The following is a 22,223-nucleotide window of genomic DNA, read 5'->3' as shown; positions in this document are numbered from 1 at the left end:
TTCAGAATACAGGTTTAATACAGATTGATCACTGACTAGAAATATTGCATTGCATTTCATATTATATCAAACCGCAGTGTTTTCAGAATATAACATATAATGTGCTGGGATGAATAGAGGAAACACACTATCTCTACCATAACTGAAAAGCAGTAAGAGACAATGAAAGTACAAGAACAGGAAAGGCTGACCATAAACTCTTGATTCATATATTTTCTAGAGATGTAAGAAATCACGATTGAGTATGTGTGAAGTTTCATGGGTGAAAATTTGGCCACAAACTGATTAAAGTGAACACAAAATTAAATTTATAACAAATTACCTAGATCACAATCCTGTTTGGTATGTTTAAAATGAAAGAGTTAATTTATAAACCTGGCCCAAGTGATTAAGGTAAAGCATATGTATGGGTAGTGGAGGTGGAGGGGTGGGGTGAGGAGGACAGGTTAACCCTTGCCAAGAAGAAACTTTTTAAGAGTTAGTGAAGCTGTGAAAAATATTATGTTTACAAGAATGACAAAATGTATGTTTAAATGTTTGTTTCTTAATGTGTATGTGTCCTATAATAAGAAGAAATATTAGGTAATGGCTTTTAATTGTTTCAAAACTTTGGAGAAAAGCAAGCAACTCAAAGTTATAACTAGCATCCATATAACAATTTATAGTTTAGAAAATACTTTAATAATTATTATTGTAATTGAGTCTAGCACGGCCTAGCACATACTAAATACTCAATAGTTGTAAATGAAATTAAAAGGAATTTATAGTGAAATTGTTAAATTTTAAATATTGTAAAGAATTTGTTGATACAGGGTTTCACTTAGTATCTAGAGGTAGAAGGGCTGTAGTAAATGGGTGAATGTCTCATCCACTTATTTTTTGCCTGTAAATTATCAATCTGCATAATTATGCAGGGTTTGGGTTGGGGGTGGGGCTAGGAGTCAAGATTTGGATCAAACAGAATAAATGTGTGTTCTAGTTTGCTAATGCTGCCGGAATGCAAAACACCAGAGATGGACTGGCTTTTATAAAAGGTTATTTGGTTACACTATTACAGTCTTAAGGCCATAAAGTGTCCAAGGTAACACATCAGCAATCGAGTACCTTCACTGGAGGATGACCAATGGTGTCCAGAAAACCTCTGTTAGCTGGGAAGGCACATGGCTGGTGTCTGCTCCAAAGTTCTGGTTTCAAAATGGCTCTCTCCCAGGACGTTCCTCTCTAGGCTTCAGCTCCTCAAAAATGTCACTCTTAGTTGCTCTTAGGGCATTTGTCCTCTCTTAGCTTCTCCGGAGCAAAAGTCTGCTTTCAACGGTCTTCTTCAAACTCTCTCTCATCTGCAGCTCCTGTGCTTTCTTCAAAGTGTCCCTCTTGGCTGTAGCTCCTCTTCAAGATGTCACTCATAGCTACACTGAGTTCCCTCTGCCCGTCAGCTCATTTTATATGGCTCCACTGATCAAGGCCCACCCTGAATGGGTGGGGCCATGCCTCCATGGAAGTATCTCATCAGAGTTATCACCTACAGTTGGGTGGGGCGCATTTCTATGCAAATCTAATCAGCACCAAAACATCTGCCCCACAAGACTGCATCAAAGAAAATGGCTTTTTCTGGGGGACATAATACATTCAAACCAGCACAATGTGTAATCAAGTACAAGGGTAAACGGAAGAAACAGGACCAGCAGCAATAAGCAGCCCAAATCACTGGGGCTTCTTCATTTTATTTTTTGTAGTAACAAATTACCTGCTATATGTTAGTGAACTCTTTTCACTAAATTTCCTCGCTAAGTAATTACAAAGTGAATAGTCATAAAGTTGGTTCAAAGTATTAATAGACGATGAAGGGAATACATTTTCAACTCTTTCCCAAATTGCATTTAAAATGAAAACTATTTCCCAAATTGCATTTTAAAAAGCAAAATCTTGAAGAACACCTCCCAGTGAAAACTTAACGACAGTTCTAGATTCTACTGTGTAGGGGAAAGGCTAGTTCTCTACCTTGAGATTTGATTTCGTCCGTTGCTTCTTCCACCACATTGTCGCTGGAGTCTGCTACGGTAACATTTCGTGAACTCTTTGAAAGGAGAAAAGAAACACCAGTTTCAAAACGAATTGCTTTTCCTCAAATTTGCATCAATCTCCCCAAAAAGAATGGAAATAAATGCCTCATAGGAGTTATAAAACATTCCTATTTCATTTCATTGGGATTTAATGTTGTGTATTAGAAGCAAAGCAGTAATTACCGTCTACTTCATGCATTCACAAGATAAAATGCATTGACTCAGCATGTCATTGCATCCTTCTATAGTGAACAAAGTAACATGCTGGGACTATCATTCAGATGTGCATTAATTCTTGAATTATACAACACTTTCTAAAAACATAACTTGAGACCATAACATAGTGAAATCAGACCTTTGCAAATGCTCCTGTCTTCATTTACCATAAACATCTTTGACATTTGTGGTTGAAAGAAAACATTTTCATATTAACAGGAAAGTAAAGGTTAGTTTTATGAACAGGTGGTGGCTCATGGTGATGTGTTTTTTTAAAAATGGTAGTAGGATATTTTTAAGATTCACATTAGTCAACTTAATGTGAATCCATGTAACTATTTTCAATTGCCTCTCCTTTTCTATACAATTGTCTCCCTCATTACAGGCTTATATTTATTTATACACAAAGTTACTTAAATTAACATGGAAGCTACACTTTCAGCATGATAGTGAAGTTACCCTAATAAGCGATGGTTATCGTATTTAGGGTAACAGTTCTGATTTTAGAAAGAAACCTTTACTTCTGTGTAATTCATATTGGCTCTATTCAAGGAATTTACCTGTCTGTGGATGCTTCTTGCAACTGTCTCAAATGAGTCAGCTTAAAAATGAGGTTTGCCCTTTTCCATTTGCCATTTTGTTTATCTTTCTGAATACCCATCTTTTTCTCTTCGTTATAAGAAAATTAATTTATTCAGTTTACTCTCCAGTATTAGCCTATGTGTTTATTCATGACAACTCTACCTCAATAGGCTCTATCACTTCTGTTTCTTCCTGCATCGTGTGGTTGCCTTCTTTTCCATTTTCCTGAAATGGAAATGGTATTAGCAACCGGTATCCAAAAGGAGCTGGAGATTAAATTTACATTTTATACTCTAGTACAGCGAGTTTTTATTTTTTAAAAAATCACATAATGAATGAACATCATATTAAATAAAATTACACAATTTTGGTTGAATCAACAAATTCAAACAATAACAGACTTTTCATATATAATTAAGGGACACCATCCAACTAGCAGCAGATCACCAAGACCCAACTATCAAAGCCTGACCCCCTTTCTCAGCATTTCCATCAAAACTGATGCAGAATCCTTCCACCCAAAAAGGAAATAATTAAATGATAAAATATGAAATTGGATCTCAATTTTCCCAAGAATGTTGAATCTCAAATCTCTCATAAATGATTAGAAACCTATGTAGGCCAGGAACCTGAGCAGGTGTCAGTTGCTCTTGAGAGGTTGACTCACTCATCTGGACCACTAAAAGGTATCACCAAATAGTAGGTAAAACTACTACTAGACCTGTATTTTAAAAAAGAGAGAGAGAAAGAAAATATTAATAAACAACAAAAAAGTATTCTGGAAGATCAAAATCTTCCCCCACCCCTACCCCACCGCATCCCACCATTCTGTTGAATGATAATAAGTTCTCAACTGCTGAATTTTTCAAACTGTACTTCTGTTGTTACTGTTGTTACTGACCAAAGCTAGATCAGTGCTAGGCTGGTGCTCGGGAGACAAGAAAACTTAACAGAGTAATCATCATCCTTATTATCTGAAAAAACAGCATCAATAATGCAATTAAATTCATTTCTAACATTATCATCATTTATTTTTTAACTTATTATGTTGAAATACTTTCAAACTTACAGGACAGTTACAAAAAAAAAAAATAAATAAATAAAATACAAACCCCATACAGAGATCTTCAACATTTCTCTATCCCCCCAGATATCCAGATCTACCAGTTTTAACATTTTGCCACATTTGCTGTATCATTCTATCTGTCTACCTACCTACCTATCTATCCATCCATCCATTTTCTGAACACTTGAGTGTATGTTGTATACATCATTCTCCTTGAAAACTTAATTCTTGCATGTACATTTCCTAAGAACAAGGATATCCACTTATGTAACCACCTTAAGTGCAGATATCAAGTTCAAGAAATTTGACATTGATATAAAGTTTACATTCTATATTCCAATTTTTTCCTACGTCCCAGTAATGTCCCTTTGAACCTTTTTCTAATCCTTTGCTAGATCCCATCCGGGATCATGTACTGCATTTCATTGTCATTATCTTATTTGCATGCTCTCTCTCTCTCTTTTTTAATTGCGGGAACATATATACAATATAAACTTTCCTATCTCAGCCCCTCCTAAGCATACCACTCATGGGATTAATCACGTTCACAATATTGCGGTGCCCTCACCACATTCTGCTACTAAATTTCCATCTCCCCAAACAGAAACCCTACACCCATTATGCATTAACTCTCAATTCCCCTGCCTCCTACCTCTATCAACCAGCACCCTACTTTGTCCCTATGAGTTTGCATATCCTTTGATTTTTTTTTTTTGTAGTTACCATGGGTTTAAATTTAACATCCTATAACACTCTTGTTTGCTTTGATACTAACTTAACTTCAATAGTATCTAAAACAATGTTCCTATAACCTGCTGTCCCCCCACCCCACATCTTTATGTAGAGTTCCACATCTCTTGTAGGACTAATCTAATGGTGATGAAATCTCTTAGCTTTTGTTTCTTGGGGAATATCTTATTCTCTCCTTTATTCTTGAAAGACAGTTTTGCTAGATATAGAATTCTTGGCTGGCATTTTTTTTGCTACCAGCACTTTAAATATGTGCCCACTGCCTTCTTGCCTCCATGGTTTCTGATGAGAAATTTGCACTTAATCTTATTGAGGTTCCCTTGTATATAACACATTGCTTCTCTCTTACACCTTTCAAAATTCTCTATTTTTGGTATTTGACAGTCTGATTATATATATATATAATATGCTGCAGTATGGGTCTATTTGTGTTTATTCTGCTTGTAGTTCACTGAGTGTCTTAGTTGTGTATATTCATGTCTTTTGTTAAATTTTGGAAGTTTTCAGCCATTACTTCTTTGATATTCTCTTTGTCCTCCTCTCTCTTTCTTCTCTTTTTGGGACTCCCACGATACATATGTTGGTACACTTGATGGTGTCTCACAGGTTCCTCAGGCTCTGTTTACTTTTCTTCATTCTTTCTTCTTTCTGCTCCTTAGACTAAGTGTTTTCAATTGTCTTATCTTTAAATTCACTGACACTTCTGCCAGCTTGAATCTGTTGTTGAACTCCTCTAGGGAATTTTTAATTTCTGTTACTGTGGTCTTCAGCTCTATTTGGTTCCTTTTCATATTTTCTATCTCTCCATTTATATTCTCTTTGAATTCATCTATCATTTTCCTGATTTCTTAGTTTTTTTGTCCATGTTTTCCTTTAGCTCTTTGAGCATATTTAGGACCATTTTTAAAAAGTCTCTGTCCAGTATGTGTCAGGTCTGGTCCTCCTCACTGATGGTTTCTTATGCTTTAATCGTCTTTACTTGGGCCATTGGTTCCAGTTTCTTTGTATGTTTTGAACACTTCTGTTGAAACCTGGACATTTTGATATTTTAGTGTGTTATCGCTAGAATTCGGATTCTGAAGTTTTGTTCCTTAAGCTTGTACCCAGCTAGTATTATGATAGAGCTTCCCTTGAATCTCAGGATATAACCAAAAAAAAAAAAAAAAAAAAAAAGGAAAAGGAAAAAAAAGACAACATATTTCCCAGTCTTTGCAGATTAATCTGTGCAAGTGCTCTCTTTCAGGTCTTATCCATACAACGAGTTTAGAGAATAGCTCCAGGCCAAAGCATAGGGGCCTCCCTGATCCTTTCTGCACATGCATCTTGTCTTAGGCATGCATGTGTGGCCCTAGGAATAAACCCTTTACTTGGATACAAATGTCCCCTTTTCCCAAGGAAACAATTTCCTCATGTTCCTGAGCACAACAATGTATGTCCTACAGCTAGCAACCACTTGTCCCAGGCAGCATGACTTGACTGCTCTCTCATAGCCTTCTGCAGGAGAGTCCTGCAAACTGCCTTCCACATGTAAGGCAAATTCTGGGATGACGCATCCCTCAGGGCCACTACCAGACAGAATGGTCCAGACATACATGCTCCCAGCTTGCATGAGAGTTACTCTGCTCCCTCTGGAACCAGGACCAGGGCCCCATGCTAAATTGGTGAGGGGTTTAGGGAGGGGCCAATCTGGCACCATGAGATCCTACCACTTTTCAGTGGTCTTTTCTTGACTCTGCACTTGCCCTGTTACTGCAGTTTAGCTCTTTTCTGGAGCTTTGAAAGAGATATTTCTGCCAGTTCTTGCTGATTGTTCAAAGCTTCTGAGGGGAGGAGGATGGAGCCCTGAAGTGTCTCACTTTGCCACGTTGATCTGCTTACCCACCATTAAGCTTTTGTAGTAACAATCAGGGTGAGGTGAAGTGAAAATCTGACAGCTATTTGATTCATTTGAGAAAGGTGGGCGACAAGTAGAATAATTCTCTCAAAAACTTCTTATCTGTGTGTGAGGGGGGACTGGGTGTCTGGAGAGAATGTGATTTTTCTGGTTTATTTATTCATATTAGGGTTTTAAAATGAGTATTTACCAGATCCCCACTTCACTGCAAATGACTATCATCAGTCACATATTATAAAAATCAGTACTTTGCCAAAAATCATGTAAGATTTTGTGTATATATGGGGTAGGTGTTATGTAAAGAGTAAGTTATATATATATGTGTATATGTGTGTGTGTGTGTGTGTGTGTGTGTATGCGGTCTCTGCTTTGGGGGCGGGTATAATCTCTTTAATTTGAAGTATCATGTATATAATGCCCTAGAGTATTCACTTTTCTTTTTATCAGCATAACACATGTTCTAGTTGAATAAACCAAAAGGGCTGTCTTTGGAAACAATGGATTCCAACACAAAAATAGCTGCCTCAAAGACTTTTTGAAGCAGTTCATAAATAATAAATAATATAAAATAGATTTCTGTGATAGGTCCCCACTGTACATTCTCACAGCCTGCTTTCTTTGCTTATGACGTGCATCTCCTGAAATTGCCAAGAGGCTTTCCTCCATTTCTTTAAAAATCAGTTTCATTTGGATGAGCCCAGAAAAATTAAATTCAACTCAGTGAATATTATTGGGTGCCTTCTATATGCAGGCAGATGCTGGGGATACAAAGATGAATAAGACCTGCCCTTGAAGAGTTCCTAATTTAGTGAGGGAAAAAGAGATTAAACAGAGGTAATTCAGTCAGAGAAGTGCAAGAGTAGAGATATACACAAAATGTTAAAGAACATACAGGAATAAGCAATTAATTTTCCCAGGACAGAACTTCCCAGGGAAGTTTTCACAAGGAAATAGATTTTCAAGCTGTATTTTAAATGACTAGTAAGAAATTTTACTGTAAAGGAGGAGAAAGGGTATTTGAGACAGAAGGAAGAATACACTCGAGGTATGAAAGTTCGAAAAATGTTTGAAGCATTTATGTAGCAGATCATAGTTATGTAACAGAAAGTGGCCGGAGAGGAATAAAAAAGCAACTATATTCAGTCTATAAAAAGAGTTACTCATACTAAATCCAGGAATTTGGACTTTACTTTGTGCATTTTAAGCATAGGATAGAAGTGATCAAATACGCGTTTTTAAAGCGTTAACTCCATCAGAAACACAGAGAATGGGCTGGAAGTGTGAATGACTGGAAGAGAAAAGAATGAAGGTAAATTTTATACATTAAATGTTGCCCCCAAGGTGAATGCCTTAATCCCCCATGACTCTAGTCTGGGCCCTGCCACATGTTGTCAATACCCCAACCATATCTGTTCCATATTCACCTTTTCTGAACATGTAGATGTTTTCCAACTGCAAGTATCTATGATTCTGTCAGGACTCTTCTGTCAGTCCATATGTGAGGATGGGCTAGAAGTGCTTGGGAGTTGACACTGATGGGAGCAGCTTTCAGCCAGTGATGGATGGGGGGGTTGCAATAAGTCCTGTGGGTGGGATAATTCTGAAGTCTCTACTGTATTGTCTCCCAAAGTTCTCCACTAAGGTTGAGCCTCATTTGCCTACAGTGTAACCTACCCAATAATGCATTTATTGGCTCCCTTCCCTTTCTTGTACTACCTCCCTATTCCCCTACCAATGTTTCCTGGAACCACCTCTCAAATGAATTTGCACTCAAATCTTTGGCTCAGGATCTGTTCTGAAGGAACCCAACTAAAACAGGATTGGAGGCATAATTGGTCTAAGGAGATTAAGTGGTAAAGGAAAAAGTCAGTGTTCTTATTTGAAGGCTGAATGGATGGTGATGTCAGTAAGTAAAATAAGGAGAGTGTGCCAGTTTGGATGTATTATGTCCCCCAAAACACCATGTTCATTCATGCAATCTTTTTTTTTTTTTTAATCTTCATTTTATTGAGATATATTCACATACCATGCAGTCATACAAAACAAATTGTACATTCGATTGTTCACAGTACCATTACATAGTTGTACATTCATCACCTAAATCAATCCCTGACACCTTCATTAGCACACACAGAAAAATAACAAGAATAATAATGAAAGTGAAAAAGAGCAACTGAAGTAAAAAATAACACTGGGTACCTTTGTCTGTTTGTTTCCTTCTCCTATTTTTCTACTCATCCATCCATAAACTAGACAAAGTGGAGTGTGGTCCTTATGGCTTTCCCAATCCCATTGTCACCCCTCATAAGCTACATTTTTATACAATTGTCTTCGAGATTCATGGGTTCTGGGTTGTAGTTTGATAGTTTCAGGTATCCACCACCAGCTACCCCAATTCTTTAGAACCTAAAAAGGGTTGTCTAAAGTGTGCGTAAGAGTGCCCATCAGAGTGACCTCTCGACTCCTTTTGGAATCTCTCTGCCACTGAAGCTTATTTCATTTCCTTTCACATCCCCCTTTTGGTCAAGAAGATGTTCTCTGTCCCATGATGCCAGGTCTACATTCCTCCCCGGGAGTCATATTCCACGTTGCCAGGGAGATTCACTCCCCTGGATGTCTGATCCCACGTAGTGGGGAGGGCAGTGATTTCACCTTTCAAGTTGGCTTAGCTAGAGAGAGAGGGCCACATCTGAGCAACAAAGAGGCATATGGGAGGAGGCTCTTAGGCACAATTATAGGGAGGCCTAGCCTCTCCTTTGCAGCAACAGTCTTCCCAAGGGTAAAACTTAGGGTAGAGGGCTCAACCCATCAAACCACCAGTCCCCTATGTCTGTGGTCATGTTAGCAACCATCAAGGTGGGGTAGGCCAATACCCCTGCATTCTCCACAGGCTCCTCAAGGGGGCACTACATATTTTTTTCCTTTTCTTTTTTTTTTTAACTTTCCCTTCTTTTTTAAATCAACTGTATGAAAAAAAAGTTAAAAAAACAAAACAAAACAAAAAACAAAAAAAAACATACAATAAAAGAACATTTCAAAGAGACCATAACAAGGGAGTAAGAAAAAGACAACTAACCTAAGATAACTGCTTAACTTCCAACCTGTTCCTACTTTACCCCAAGAAAGTTACATAATATAGCAACATTTCTGTGAACTTGTTCCTGCTATATTCATCAGAAATTAACATACCATAGTCATTCCTGGGCATCCCCAGAACGTTAAATAGCTTATCTGTTCTTCTTGGATTATTGTTCCCCCTTCCTTAATTGCTCTCTATTGCTAGTTCCCCTACATGCTACATTATAAACCATTTGTTTCACATTTTTCAAAGTTCACATTAGTGGTAGCATATAATATTTCTCTTTTTGTGCCTGGCTTATTTCACTCAGCATTATGTCTTCAAGGTTCATCCATGTTGTCGTATGTTTCACGAGATCGTTCCTTCTTACTGCCGTGTAGTATTCCATTGTGTGTATATACCACATTTTATTTATCCACTCATCTGCTGAAGGACATTTAGGTTGTTTCCATCTCTTGGCAATTGTGAATAATGCTGCTATGAACATTGGCGTGCAGATATCTGTTCGTGTCACTGCTTTCCGATCTTCCGGGTATATACCGAGAAGTGCAATCGCTGAATTGAAGGGTAACTCTATACCTAGTTTTATAAGGAACTGCCAGACTGACTTCCAGAGTGCCTGAACCATTATACAGTCCCACCAACAATGAATAAGAGTTCCAATTTCTCCACATCCCCTCCAGCATTTGTAGTTTCCTGTTTGTTTAATGGCAGCCATTCTAATTGGTGTTAGATGGTATCTCATTGTGGTCTTAATTTGCATCTCTCTAATAGCTAGTGAAGCTGAACATTTTTTCATGTGTTTCTTGGCCATTTGTATTTCTTCTTCAGAGAACCGTCTTTTCATATCTTTTGCCCATTTTATAATTGGGCTGTCTGTACTATTGTCATTGAGTTGTAGGATTTCTTTATATATGCAAGATATCAGTCTTTTGTCAGATACATGGTTTCCAAAAATTTTTTCCCATTGAGTTGGCTGCCTCTTTACCTTTTTGAGAAATTCCTTTGAGGTGCAGAAACTTCTAAGCTTGAGGAGTTCCCATTTATCTATTTTTTCTTTTGTTGCTTGTGCTTTGGGTGTAAAGTCTAGGAAGTGGCCACCTAATACAAGGTCTTGAAGATGTTTTCCTACATTATCTTCTAGGAGTTTTATGGTACTTTCTTTTATATTGAGATCTTTGGTCCATTTTGAGTTAATTTTTGTGTAGGGGGTGAGGTAGGGGTCCTCTTTCATTCTTTTGGATATGGATATCCAACTCTCCCAGCCCCATTTGTTGAAAAGACCATTATGACTCAGTTCAGTGACTTTGGGGGCCTTATCAAAGATCAGCTGGCCATAGATCTCTGAATTCTCAATTCGATTCCATTGATCTATATGTCTATCTTTGTGCCAGTACCATGCTGTTTTGGCAACTGTGGCTTTATAATAAGCTTCAAAGTCAGGGAGTGTAAGTCCTCCCACTTCGTTTTTCTTTTTTAGAGTGTCTTTAGCAATTTGAGGCATCTTCCCTTTCCAAATAAATTTGATAACTAGCTTTTCCAAGTCTGCAAAGTAGGTTGTTGGAATTTTGATCGGGATTGCATAGAATCTGTAGATGAGTTTGGGTAGAATTGACATCTTAATGACATTTAGCCTTTCTATCCATGAACATGGAATATTTTTCCATCTTTTAAGGTCCCATTCTAATTCTTTTAGTAGAGTTATGTAGTTTTCTTTGTATAGGTCTTTTACATCTTTGGTTAAGTTTATTCCTAGGTACTTGATTTTTTTAGTTGCTACTGAAAATGGTCTCTTTTTCTTGAGTGTCTCTTCAGTTTGTTCATTTCTAGCATATAGAAACATTAGTGACTTATGTGCATTAATCTTGTATCCCGCTACTTTGCTAAATTTGTTTATTAACTCTAGTAGTTGTATCGTCGATTTCTCAGGGTTTTCTAGATATAAGATCATATCATCTGCAAACAATGACAGTTTTACTTCTTCTTTTCCAATTTGGATGCCTTTTATTTCTTTGTCTTGCCAGAATGCCCTGGCTAGTACTTCCAGCAGAATGTTGAATAACAGTGGTGACAGCGGGCATCCTTGTCTTGTTCCCGATCTTAGAATGAAGGCTTTCAATCTCTCACCATTGAGTATTATGCTGGCTGTGGTTTTTTCATATATTCTCTTTATCATATTGAGGAAGTTTCCTTCAATTCCTACCTTTTGAAGTGTTTTTATCAAAAACGGATGTTGGGATTAAATAGAGGGGAGGGGCAAGATGGCGGCATAGAGAGGAGTGGAAGCTAAGTAGTCCCCCTGGAACAACTACAAAAAACCAGAAACAACTAGTAAATAATCCAGAATAACTGCGGGGGGACAAATGAGACCATCCATTCATCATACACCAACCTGAATTGGGAGGAATGCCTGAGAACACAGCATAAAATCTGTAAGTAAAACCTGCGGAACCAGGTCGGGAGACCCCCTCCCCCATAGCCCGAGCTGCAGAGCCACGTGGTGCCACAGAGAAGCTCTCTCCCAGCAAGTGAATACAGCTCAGCTGAGCTCCAACTGGGGTTTTAAGTAGCGAGTGTGAACTGCTCACTACAGGTACGCAGCCCCAAAAAACAGAGGCTTTGGGTGACGACTGACCTGGGAGAGCCGGAGGGTTGCCTTGGACTGGGTCTGAAGGGGACTATCTGTTTCTTTTTTGGCTCAGTGGAGAAAGCCCCAGTCATTTTCAGTTTCCAGGGCTGTGAAGCAGAGAAGGGTGGAGACACCACAAGCAGAGAGTGAGACCATTGAAATGCTAATGACCTCCACCTGAGGGGTCTGTCTTCTCTAGGAGGAAAGGGGTGGGGCCCTTTCCATTCAGAACCAGACCCCAGAGCCTGGGGGAACACGGCCACACCTCCTCACACCAGTCAAGAATTATAGGCTAACAGGTGTCACCTGCTGGGCAGAAAAGCACAGTGACCTGAGGCATCACAGGGTGGAGCAATTTTCTAAGACACACCCACAGGGAAACCAGATACTGAATATTTCCTCCCTCTGGGACCTGAGCCTGTTCTGGTCTGGGAAAACCTGATATGGATAACCAAGGAAACCATGCCTAGACAGCAGAAGATTACAACCTACACTAAGAAAAACAAAGTTATGGCCCAGTCAAAGGAACAAACGTACACTTCAACTGAGATACAGGAATTTAAACAACTAATGCTAAATCAATTCAAAAAGTTTAGAGAAGATATTGCAAAAGAGATAGAGGCTGTAAAGGAAGCACTGGTCATGTATATGGCAGAAATCAAAAGTTCAAAAAACCTACTAGTAGAATCTATGGAAGTGAAAGGCACAACACAAGAGATGAAAGACACAATGGAAACATACAACAGCAGATCTCAAGAGGCAGAAGAAAACACTCAGGAACTGCAGAACAAAACATCTGAAAGCCTACACTCAAAGGAGCAGATGGAGAAAAGAATGAAAAAATATGAGCAACGTCTCCGGGAAATCAAGGATGAAACAAAGTACAATAATGTACGTATCATTGGTGTCCCAGAAGGAGAAGAGAAGAGAAAGGGGGCAGAAGCAATAATAGAGGAAATAATTAATGAAAATTTCCCATCTCTTATGAAAGACATAAAACTACAGATCCAAGAAGCGCAGTGTACTCCAAACAGAATAGATCTGAATAGGCCTACGCCAAGACACTTAATAATCAGATTATCAAATGTCAAAGACAAAGAGAGAATCCTGAAAGCAGCAAGAGAAAAGTAATCCATTACATACAAAGGAAGCTTAATAAGACTTTGTGCGGATCTCTCAGCAGAAACCATGGAGGCAAGAAGGAAGTGGTGTGATATATTTAAGATACTGAAAGAGAAAAACCACCAACCTAGAATCCTATATCCAGCAAAGCTGTCCTTAAAATATGAGGGAGGCCCCTACATGGGATCAGACACCCAGGGGAGTGAATCTCCTTGGCAACGTGGAATATGACTCCCGGGGAGGAATGTAGACCTGGCATCGTGGGACGGAGAACATCTTCTTGACCAAAAGGGGAATGTGAAAGGAAATGAAATAAGCTTCAGTGGCAGAGAGATTCCAAAAGGAGCCAAGAGGTCACTCTGGTGGGCACTCTTATGCACACTTTAGACAACCCTTTTTAGGTTCTAAAGAATTGGGGTAGCTGGTGGTGGATACCTGAAACTATCAAACTACAACCCAGATCTCATGAATCTCGAAGACAGTTGTATAAAATTGTAGCTTATGAGGGGTGACAATGGGATTGGGAAAGCCATAAGGACCACACTCCACTTTGTCTAGTTTATGGATGGATGAGTAGAAAAATAGGGGAAGGAAACAAACAGACAAAGGTACCCAGTGTTCTTTTTTACTTCAATTGCTCTTTTTCACTCTAATTATTATTCTTGTTATTTTTGTGTGTGTGCTAATGAAGGTGTCAGGGATTGATTTGGGTGATGAATGTACCACTATGTAATGGTACTGTAAACAATCGAAAGTACGATTTGTTTTGGATGACTGCGTGGTTTGTGAATTTATCTCAATAAAATGAAGATTAAAAAAAAAAAAAAAAAAAAAAGAACCCACTTACAGCCCTTGGAAGATGTCATAGCAAGCACCCACTAGAAGTTAGCAATTTGGTATTGGATAGAAAAAATCATTCAAGAATTCCTGTCACAACCCAAAGGAATATGATCAGACTGGAGGAGGAGACAATCCCATACTGAACTCGAGCAACCTACGGTACCAGGCACACTTACTCAAGTAGAGGTGTGTGTGTGTGTGTGCGTGTGTGTGTGTTTCCCCACACACACAAAAAAAAAATATGAGGGAGAGCTCAAAATATTTTCTGACAAACAGACAATGAGAGACTTTGTGAACAAGACACCTGCCCTACAGGAAATACTAAAGGGAGCACTACAGGGTGATAGAAGACAGGAGTGTGTGGTTTGGAACACAATTTTGGGAGATGGTAGCACAACAATGTAAGTACACTGAACAAAGGTAACTATGAATACAGTTGAGAGAGGAAGATGGGGAGCATGTGAGACACCACAAGAAAGGAGGAAAGATAACAACTGGGACTGTGTAACTTTGTGAAATCTAGAGTAATCAACAATTGTGATAAAATGTACAAATATGTTCTTTTACGAGGGACAGCAAGCAAATGTCAACTTTGCAAGGTGTTAATAATGGGGAGGCATTGGGGGAGGGATGCAATCAGCATAAACTAGAGACTGTAACTAATAGAATCATTGTATTATGCTTCCTTTAATGTAACAAAGGTGATATACCAAGCTGAATGCAGATAAGAGGGGGGGATAGGAGAGGCATGTTAGACACTTGACATTGGTGGTATTGTCTGATTCTTTACTCTACTTTGTTTTAAGGTTTCCTTTTGCTGCTTCCTAGCTGTCATTTTTTTGTTTCCTCTTTCTTTTGCCTCTCTACCTTCTTTGACTCTCCCTCCTGCCTTGCGGAAGAAATGTACATGCTCTTGCTTAGTATGAGCAGAATGTTCAATTAGGATGAACTTAAATGTTTGGAAATGAACAGGGGTGTTGGTAGCCAGATGTGAGAATAACTAACAGCGCCGAATGGTGTGTGAATGAGGTGGAAAGGGGAAGCTCAGAGTCATATATGTCACCAGAAGGAAAGTTGGAGGTCAAAAGATGGAAATGTATAAAACTGAATCCTATGGTGGGCAATGTCCATGATCAACTGTACAAATACTAGAAATCACTTCATGAACCAGGACAAATGTATGACAATACAATTAGAAGTTAATAATAGAGGGGCATATAGGGAAGAACTATATACCTATTACAAACTATATATTACAGTTCGTAGTATTTCAACATTTTTTCATAAACAGTAACAAACGTACTATATCAATACTAGGAGTCAACAATTGAGGGGGGTTGGTTAGGGATAGGGGAGGTTTAGAGTTTCCTTTTCGTTTTTTCTTTTTTCATCTTTCACTTTATTTCTTGTCTGGAGTAATGAAAAGTTTCTAAAAATTGAACAAAAATTAAGTGTGATGGATGCACAGCTATATGAGGGCACCCAGGGGCAAGTGATTGTACACTTTGGATCTTTGGATAATTGTATGGTATCTGAACAATCTCAATAAAAATGAAAAAAAACAAACAAAAAAACAAACAAAAAAACAAAAAAAATGGATGTTGGATTTTGTGAAATGCTTTTTCAGCATCTATTGAGATGATCATTTGATTTTTCCCCTTCGAATTGTTAATGTGTTGTAATACATTGATTGATTTTCTTATGTTGAACCATCCTTGCATGCCTGGAATGAACCCACTTGGTCATGGTGTATGATTTTTTTAATGTGTCTTTGGATTCGATTTGCAAGTATTTTGTTGAGGATTTTTGCATCTATATTCATTAGGGAGATTGGCTGGTAGTTTTCCTTTTTTGTAGCATCTTTGCCTCATTTTGGTATTAGATTGATGTTAGCTTCATAAAATGAGTTAGGTAGTGTTCCATTTTCTTCAATGTTTTGAAAGAGTTTGAGTAAGATTGGTGTCAGTTCTTTCTGGAAAGTTTGGTAGAATTCCTCTGTGAAGCCATCTGGCCCTGGGCATTTATCTGTGGGAAGATTTTTGATGACTGATTGGATCTCTTTGCTTGTGATGGGTTTGTTGAGGTCCTCTATTTCTTCTCTGGTCAGTCTACGTTGTTCATATGTTTCCAGGAAATTGTCCATTTCCTCTCCATTATCCAGTTTGTTGCCATACAGTTGTTCATAGTATCCTCTTATAATTTTTTTAATTTCAGGATCTGCAGTTATGTCACCTTTTTCATTCATTATTTTGTTTATATGGGTCTTCTCTATTTTTGATTTTGTCAGTCTAGCTAGGGGCTTGTCAATCTTGTTGATCTTCTCAAAGAACCAACTTTTGGTGTTCTTTATCCTATTGTTTTTTTGTTCTCTATGTCATTTATTTCTGCTTTAATCCTTGTTATTTCTTTTCTTCTACTTGGTTTAGGATTGGTTTGCTGTTCATTTTCTAGCTTCTTCAGTTGATCCATTAGTTCTTTGATTTTGGCTCTTTCTTCCTTTTTAATATATGCATTTAGTGCTATAAATTCCCCCCTTAGCACTGCTTTTGCTGCATCCCATAGGTTTTGGTATGTTGTGTTCTCATTTTCATTCGTCTATATATTTAGCAATTTCTCTTGCTATTTCTTCTTTAACCCACTGATTGTTTAGGAGTGTGTTGTTTAACCTCCAGGTATTTGTGAATTTTCTAAGTCTCTGATGGTTATTGACTTCTAATTGTATTCCATTGTGGTCAGAGAATGTGCTTTGAATAATTTCAATCTTTTTAAATTTATTGAGGCTTGTTTTATGTCCCAGCATATGATCTATTCTGGAGAAAGTTCCGTGAGCACTAGAAAGGTATGTGTATCCTGGTGATTTGGGATGTAATGTCCTGTATATGTCTGTTAAATCTAATTCATTTATCAGATTGCTTAGGTTTTCAGTTTACTTATTGGTCTTCTGTCTGGTTGATGTATCTATAGGAGAGAGTGATGTGTTGAAGTCTCCCACAATTATTGTGGAAACATCAATTGCTTCCTTTAGTTTTGCCAGTATTTCTCTCATGTATTTTGTGGCACCTTGACTGGGTGCATAGACATTTACGATTGTTATTTCTTGTTGTGGAATTGCCCCTTCTATTAGTATGTAGTGGTCTTCTTTGTCTCTCAAAACATCCCTGCATTTAAAGTCTATTTTATCTGAGATTAATATTGCTACACCTGCTTTCTTTTGGCTGTAGCTGGCATGAAATATTTTTTCCATCCTTTCACTTTCAGTTTCTTTGTGTCTCTGTGTCTAAGATGAGTCTCTTGTATGCAATATATTGATGGTTCATTTTTTTTTGATCCATTCTGCGAATCTATATCTTTTAATTGGGGAGTTTAATCCATTTACATTCAATGCTATAACCGTGAAGGCATTTCTTGAATCAGCCATCTTATCCTTTGGTTTATGTTTGTCATATTTTCCCCTGCCCTCTATTAATATACTTTATTGTACCCATACCGAATCTGTTTAGTACTGAACCTTTCTCCAAGTCTCTCTGTCCTTTCTTTGTTTCTCTGTCTGTAGGGCTCCCTTTAGTATCTCCAGTAGGGCAGGTCTCTTGTTAGCAAATTCTCTCAGCATTTGTTTGTCTGTGAAAAATTTAAGCTCTCCCTCAAATTTGAAGGTGAGCTTTGCTGGATAAAGTATTCTTGGTTGGAAATTTTTCTCACTCAGAATTTTAAATATAACGTGCCACTGCCTTCTGGCCTCCATGGTGGCTGCTGAGTAGTCACTACTTAGTCTTATGCTGTTTCCTTTGTGTGTGGTGAACTGCTTTTCTCTTGCTGCTTTCAGAACTTGCTCCTTCTCTTCCGTGTTTGACAGTGTGATCAGAATATGTCTCGGAGTGGGTTTATTTGGATTTATTCTATTTGGAGTTTGCTGAGCATTTATGATTTGTATATTTATGTTGTTTAAAAGATTTGGAAAATTTTCCCCCAAAATTTCTTTGAATACTCTTCCTAGACCTTTACCCTTTTCTTCCCCTTCTGGAACACCAATGAGTCTTATATTTGGACGTTTTATATTATCTATCATATCCCTGAGGTTCATTTTGATTTTTTCAATTCTTTTCCCCATTTTTTCTTTTATGCTTTATTTTCCATTCTGTCATCTTCCAGGTCACTGATTCATTGTTCAACTCCCTCTAGTCTTGTACTATGAGTATCCAGAATCTTTTTAATTTGTTCAACAGTTTCTTTAATTTCCATAAGATCATCTATTTTTTTCTTTAGTCTTGCAATGTCTTCTTTATGCTCTTCTAGGGTCTTCTTGATATCCTTTGTATCCCGTACTATGGTCTCATTGTTCATCTTTAGTTCTTTGAGTAGCTGCTCTAGGTACTGTGTCTCTTCTGGTCTTTTGATTTGGGTGCTTGGGCTTGGGTTATCCATATCGTCTTGTTTTTTCATATGCTTTATAATTTTCTGTTGTTTTTGGCCTCTTGGCATTTGCTGAACTTCATAGGGTTCTTTTAGGATTTGTAGACCAATTGAAATCCTTATCTCTAATTTATCAGATCTAAAGCCTCGTGGAGTACACTTTCTCTAACTAACCAGCAGGTGGCATCCAAGGGCCACCTGTTCTCCACAAGCCAGTTCTCCCCTGCTTAGCCTTTTTGGTGAGTGGGGGAGTGAGTCTTGTGGGGTCCAATTGATGTACCAAGCTTGCGTGTATAGTTGGTGTTGCCCGCCCTGTATATGGGCGTGTTTCTGGGCAGTCAGGGAGGGGGGGTGGCCCTAACAATCAAATCTCCCTGGTGATCCTAGAGTTTTAAAACTGCTGCAATAGTCTAATCCTTCAGTTCAGTCCTGCCACAGTTTGTCTCTGCCACTGACCCACAAGTCCTTGGTATTGGCGTATGGCTCCTGAGACTTGCAAGTGGGCCCCTATTCCAGGCTGTGCACCTCCTGGTCCTCTGTTGAGGGAAGACTGTGCTATGTCACAGGTGAGTGTCGTCCCCCCAGGGCAGTTCTGGGCTGCTGGGCTGTATAGGAAGGCTCCCAGTCTGCTGAAATGATGGCAGAATGGGGCTTTGTTAATTCACACTGCTCCACTTTCCCAAGTCTGGGACAATCAGCTGAAGTTGCAGGGAAGGCTAATGTCCACACCCAGTTTTGTGGTGTGTGCCTGTTATTTGAAGCACTTCCGTCACACTGGGTTGTCTGGGGCAGCTCTGGACTATGGGGCTGGCGATGGTCAGGAGTGTTTCCTGTCCACCAGGATGATGGCTGTGAGCGGACACCACCCTTTTCTTGGGAAGTTGTGGTGTTTAGTGAATTTTCTCAGCCACTGGATTATTGCCTTTTGTCTCAGAGCTCTCTTAGTTCTGCTCCTGTCTTGACCTGCCCAAATTGCAAGTCTTTGAAGCTTTCTGTATTGGGCTTCTTAGAGTAATTGTTTTAGAAAAAGAAAAAAGGATTAAAAAAAAAAGGGGGGGCCCTCCTCAGAGATCTAATGGGTTATTGAAATGCTAAGAGACAAAGCAACCAGGGCCATTAAGGAAAGGTCCACAGGGCAGAGAGATCAGCTTTTCTTCGGGATTTGCATATGAGCCTCAGGGCTTGAGCTCTGCCATTCCCCTTTCTATGTTCACCAGAACTCCAAAAAGCATCCGCTTTTATTTTGGAGTTTTTAGTGTTGTTTTTTTCTATGCCTGTCTTCTCTCTGCTGGGCTGGCTGCTCTCAGATTCTATGGTGTCTGGTCTCAGTCTTTCTGTGGTTGGAGTTTGGATCAGTAGAATGAGTTTCCAATAAGGGCTGCCACTGCAGTTTTCCCTTCTCCTTCCCGGAGCTGACAGCCCCTCTTCCCACTGGACTGAGCCTGGCAGGGAGGGGTGTGGGTCCCCTGGCCACAAAAACTTACAGATTTCGCTGATCTCAGCACTTCCAGGTTTTCATGAGTGTTGTATGAAGTATGCCCAAAGTCAGATTGCTCCGTGGTGTCCAGTCCACGCAGTTCCTGGCTTTCTACCTACTTTCCTGGAGGAGTAACTAAAACATACAGCTCACTAGTCCACCATCTTGCCCCGCCTCCCTCATTCATGCAATCTTGTGGGGGCAGACATATTAGAGTTGATTAGGTTGGAATCCTTTGATTGAGCATTTCCATGGAGATGTGACTCAATCAACTGTGGGCGAGTCCTTTGATTGGATAATTTCCATGGAGGTGTTACCCCACCCATTCAGAGAGGATCTTAATTGAATCACTGGAGTCCTATAAAAGAGTTCACATGGAGGCGGGGCAAGATGGTGGATTGGTGAGGTGTATGCTTTAGTTACTCCTCCGGGGAAGTTGGTAGAAAGCCAGGAACTGCATGGACTGGACACCGTGGAGCAATCTGACTTTGGGCATACTTCATACAACTCTCATGAAAATGTGGAACTGCTCAGACCAGCGAAATCTGTAAGTTTTTGCGGCCAGGGGACCCGCGCCTCTCCCTGCCAGGCTCAGTCCCGTGCGAGGAGGGGCCGTCAGTGCCGGGAAGGAGAAGGGAGAACTGTAGTGGCAGCTCCTATCGGAAACTGATTCTACTGATCCAAACTCCAACCATAGACAGACTAAGACCAGACACCAGAGAATCTGAGAGCAGCCAGCCCAGCAGAGAGGAGACAGGCATAGCAAAAAAACAGCAGGACAAACTCAAAACTAAAAGCGGATGCTTTTTGGAGTTCTGGTGAACATAGAAAGGGGAAGGGCAGAGCTCAGGCCCGCAGGCTCATTTGCAAAACCCTAAGAAAAACTGATCTCTCTGCCCCCTGGATCTTTCCTTAATAGCCCTAATTGCTTTGTCTCTTAGGATTTCAATAATGCATTAGATCTGCCAGGAGGGCCCTTTTTTTCTTCCTTCTTTTTTTTTTTTTTTTAACTTTTTTTCATTTTCTGAAACAATTACTCTAAGAAGCCCAATACAGAAAGCCTCAAAGACTTGCAATTTGGGCAGTCAAGACAAGAGCAGAACTGAGAACTCTGAGACGAAAGGCAATAATACAGTGCCTGAGAAAATTCACTAAACACCACAGCTTCCCAAGAAAAGGGGGGCGTCCTCTCACAGCCATCATCCTGATGGACAGGAAACACTCCTGCCTGTCACCGGCCCCATAGCCCGGAGCTGCCCCAGACAACCGAATGGGACGGAAGTGCTTACAATAACATGCATACACCACAAAATTGGGCGTGGACACTAGCTTTCCCTGCACCCTCAGCTGGTTGTCCCAGACATGGGAAGGTGGAGCAGTGGGAATTAAGAAGCCCCATTCAGACATCATTTCAGCAGACTGGGAGCCTCCCTACACAGATAAGCAGCCCAGAACCACCCTGGGGGGACGGCACTCACCTGTGACATAGCACAGTCATCCCTCAACAGAGGACCAGGGGGTGCAAGGTGTGGAAGAGGGACCCACTTGCAAGTCTCAGGAAAACCAGGGAGATTTGGTTGTTAGAGCTGCCCCCCTCCCTGACTGCCCACACACCCCTTATACAGGGCGGGCAACACCAACTACACACGCAAGCTTGGTACACCAACTGGACTCCACAAGACTTACTCCCCCACTCACCACAGAAGCAAAGCGGGGGAGAACTAGCTTGAGGGGAACAGGTGGCTCTCAGACGCCACCTGCTCGTTAGTCACAGAAAGTGTACTCCAAAGAAGCTGTAGACCTGACAAATTAGAGATAAGGATTTCAATTGGTCTACAAATCCTAAAAGAACCCTACCAAGTTAAGCAAACGCCAAGAGGCCAAAAACAACAGAAAATTTTAAAGCAAATGAAAAAACAGATGATACGGATAACCCAAGCCCAAGCCCCCAAATCAAAAGATCAGAAGAAATACAGTACTTAGAGCAACTAATTAAAGAACTAAAGATGAACGATGAGACCATGGCACGGGATTTAAAGGACATCAAGAATAGCATGGAACAGGATATAAAGGACATCAAGAAGACCCTAGAAGAGCA

Source organism: Choloepus didactylus, chromosome 18, assembly GCF_015220235.1.
Source record: "Choloepus didactylus isolate mChoDid1 chromosome 18, mChoDid1.pri, whole genome shotgun sequence".
NCBI classification, from domain to species: Eukaryota; Metazoa; Chordata; class Mammalia; order Pilosa; family Megalonychidae; genus Choloepus; species Choloepus didactylus.
Note: the sequence above shows the minus strand (reverse complement) of the source record.